At 41.1% G+C, this 4,010-nt stretch overlaps 1 long non-coding RNA gene across 1 annotated transcript; it reads right to left on the bottom strand.

The window, feature by feature from the left end:
- Positions 1–902: 902 nt before the first annotated feature.
- Positions 903–2,282, bottom strand: LOC140581698 (uncharacterized). The gene is made up of 2 exons (XR_011984832.1): positions 2,054–2,282; positions 903–1,405 (listed from the first exon to the last, which is right to left on the bottom strand). It is a non-coding gene; the product is annotated as an uncharacterized lncRNA (long non-coding RNA).
- Between the last annotated feature and the right edge of the window lie 1,728 nt (positions 2,283–4,010).

The following is a 4,010-nucleotide window of genomic DNA, read 5'->3' as shown; positions in this document are numbered from 1 at the left end:
GGTTAGCATTACTTTAAATGACAACTTTACCTGTTACTTACCAGAAGAGTTGCCTATACGTTAGCCGAATGACAGCAGGCAGAAGCCGGCGCATTTTTCAGTAATATACCGGAGTTAAACTTAATTACACACTTTTAACACAAACACTGGCAGCTATAAACTCATAGGACAATGGAAAGGACATTAGACAATGGAAGACTGGAAAGAGGTTGCCTGGTCAGATGAGTCTCAATTCACTGCTGCAACATCCAGATGGTAGGGCCAGAATTTAGTGTAAGCAAAATTTTATTTGCACACTTTGGGGCCCTTAGTGCCAACTGAGCAATGTTTAAATGCCACAGCCTACCTGAGTATTGTTGCTGACCATGTCCATCCCTTTATGACCACAGTGTACCCAGCTTCTAATAGCTACTGCAGCAGGGTAACGTGCCATGTCACAGAGCTCATATCATCTCAGACTGGTTTCTTGAACATGAAAATAAGTTCACTGTACTCAAATGGCCTCCACAGTCACTAGATTTCAATAGAGCACCTATGGAATGGGAGATTTGGATGGATGGATGGATGGATTTGCAACAGAAGAGTCGCTTATACGTTAGCCGAATGACAGCAGGCAGAAACTGGCGCGTTTTTCAGTAATATACCGGAGTTAAACTTATTTACACACTTTTAACACAAACACTGGCAGCTATTAACTCATAGGTGGTAGTAAAGCTGAAATTAAAATAAGACAACACTTATTTTGATACTTTTTTTGTTTGTTCTTTTTCTTAACCGTTCCTTCCTCCTATTCCTCTGTCTCTGCTTATTGACGTTTAGGAGAGAGTGCCAAACATAAATTAACGATGCAAGATTTTCAAACCAAGACAGACAAAGCACAAAAGAGACAACAAAGACACAAATATTGTATATATGTTTTATTGTAAAGCTCATATCCTAGCATATCTTATCCTAGCATATCTACAAACAAATTTACTTTTGTATAGCACGATATCACATTACACCGTCTCAAAGAGCTTTACAGCATCCCCACCCAAAGCCCCCAGTGAGTAAGCCATACATAGGCGACAGTGGCAAGGAAAAACTCCCTATTAGGAAGAAACCTTGGGAGGGACCAGACTCAAAGGGGGAGCCCATCCTCCAGGGGCTGGCAGGGAGAGTCAACTTATCTAACTTACCTACCTTAGCTTATCTAACTTACCTACCTTAGCTTATCTAACTGAAGTACCAACACTTAAACGACATCTCTATTAATACGCCGTCCCCGGCCGTAGCCCATTATTAATCCATTACTCCTGGCGGATTGCTGAGGCTGCCCCTGGCCCCTCTCAGGTCGCCGGTCACTGGAGCCATCGAAGTCCGTGCTTCGCCGTCCCCGGCCATAGCCCATTAGTCCAGCAGTATTCTGTTTAAAGACAAGGAGAGGTTATTGATATTGTATTGAACCTCTGTGGGTATTAAAGGTATATCCACAAGCAAGCCAGCAATAGTCCTAATTCACACTGTGGTGTACGCGAAACACCCCCCCTCCTAAGCGGCAGCATATACGATTCCATCCAGCACCCTCCCTTAGCACGCCATATTGCACGAGCCCAACTACCCATCCTAAAACAAACACACACATACATACACAAAGAAAATTAAAAAGGGCACTTCCCCATCTTCCACGAGAGCCACCCATAGGGTCTGGTCAGCTAACTGGCAGAGAGAGTGTTATGCCAAAAAAGGCATCCCTGTCGAAGAATGCATGCCTGTCTCTAAATGACCGATTGGTCACTGATCTGAAACGAGTTGAGCTACTTTGTCGAGTTAGGCTACCGTAGTGCTAATCGATAGCCCTAACCCTTACCCTAACCCACCAAACCCACCCCCCCTAAAACCCTAACCCTCAAAAAAAAAACCTAAAACCCCAACCCTAACCCCCAAAAAACCCCTAAAAGCTCAACTAGTCAGAACACCGGCATGCATTCTGCGGCAGGGATGCCTTTTTCGGCATAATGCATGTTATACTCTAATTCAAGTGTTCTAATAGTCTCTTAATCTAGGGCTTTACCTTCGGCATGTAACACTTCCTCCGCGTCTTATCTATCTTTTCCGTTTCCTTACTTGTTATTTTAATTTTGATAATAATTTTAATTTTGATCTTGATTACTTTAATTTCGTTTCTCTCCATTTTACAGAAGACTTCAAAACGCAGTCACTCGTTAAAGCGCTGGAAAGAAGTTTGAGAAAAGAAGCACATGTGATTCAAAAGTAATCAAGCTGTTGTCACGGATGCCCATTCGTACCATAACTGACAATACGATCCTATGCAGGTCGTCGGCGACTTTCGGCCGCGATCGGCTCCTACTGACCGGTCGTAGGTCCGATTCGGCCGTAAGCAGGGTTGCCAACTCTGACGCATCTGGCGTGACACTCACGCTTTCCAGTGGTGTAAAGTACTTGAGTAAATGGACTTCGTTACTGTACTTAAGTATTTTTTTGGCTACTTTGTACTTGTACTGAGTATCAAAAATATAAGCAACTTTTACTCTCTACTCCACTACATTTGTGACTGAATATATGTACTCTTTACTCCACTACATTTGAACGGACGCTTACCGTTACTCGCTACATTGTGATTGCGTGCGACAAGTCAGGATCTTTATCTACCACGGCTAATTTCTTCAAGTATGTCTGGCTGCATCCTGCAGGAGGGCGGGGTTGGACATCCAACCCCGCCCACATCCAACCCGGCCCATTCGTACCGCGAAAGCCACGCCCTTGTCCAACACGTCTTAAAGCGGAAGCCAAAGCGAACTCGCAGAACGGAATCGTTGTAGTACCTGTTATGTCATTAAGTTAAAAATCTTTAGTATCCCAGTGTAATAACAGTGCTATCTATTATTTATTATTTTGTTTGTTAATGTTTCTGCTAGACACACTATTGACTGTCAATTACTGCACAAAGATTTTACTGTGGGACCCGCATGGTTGTTTGTGGTTGTTTTGCTGCTGGTTAAACGTTTCCATCAGTTAGCTGACTATCTAGCCGACTCACTACCAAAACTATGGTAACTAGGTAAAGACCTTCTTGCTGATAATATAGCTTCCATGTAGTTAACAAGACTTGACACTTAAAGACTTTGTGCGTCATCAGATATTACTGTCTGCTCAAACGACTGTTCAGCTTGCTTCCTATGGGTTACTAGTTATTAGCTAGTTAGCAAAGCCACTGTGGTAGCATCCATTAAGGCTGTGCGATATAGCAAAAATATTTTTATCATGATCATATCAAACGATATTGATAATTATCATGGTGTAATTCAAGTCATTATTTTATTACTAGGAGTGCTCCATTTTTGCTTGAAATACCCTTAAGAATTGCCCTTAAGAATTGCCCTTAAGACACCATTAAAGTCAGCTCTGAATTAGTTTTTTTATTAGTTTTTTTTATTGTTTTACCTTTTTTTTGAACATTTGAGTTTGACTGAGACTGACTTTTTGTTCTATTTTCTTCTTCTGCCATTTTGAAACATTGAGGTGTTCAATTTAATGTCTATATTAGGAAATAAAGCCTCATAAATAAATAGTTCCTTGTTTTCCACATTTCTTGGTGTTCTTTGAGCCTACATTCAGTACGAGTAAAATACTTAAGTTCTTTTAAAATTGGATACTTTACGACTTTTACTCAAGTCTTATTGGAATTGGTGACTTGTAACTTGTAATGGAGTAATTTATACAGTAAGGTATCTGTACTCTTACTCAAGTATGGTTTTCAGGTACTCTTTACACCTCTGACGCTTTCAAACTGAAACGCTCACAGCAAGAAATCTTACGGCGAATATCTATTAATCCATTTAAACCTAAAATTGCCTACATGAAAAGCGTTGGGGCAGTTTGTAAATAGTCTGCAGGGTTTGCAAGGTAATAAAACTGTTATATACATGTAAATATATGTGTGTAGACTTGTCTCGAATTCAAAATCTCACGCCAACGCCAACTCGATCATTCGCTGTCTAAAGCTATAC

The sequence above is a fragment of the Paramormyrops kingsleyae genome, chromosome 22 (genome assembly GCF_048594095.1).
Source record: "Paramormyrops kingsleyae isolate MSU_618 chromosome 22, PKINGS_0.4, whole genome shotgun sequence".
In the NCBI taxonomy this organism is placed as follows: domain Eukaryota; kingdom Metazoa; phylum Chordata; class Actinopteri; order Osteoglossiformes; family Mormyridae; genus Paramormyrops; species Paramormyrops kingsleyae.
This window is presented reverse-complemented; position numbering and strand designations above follow the sequence as displayed.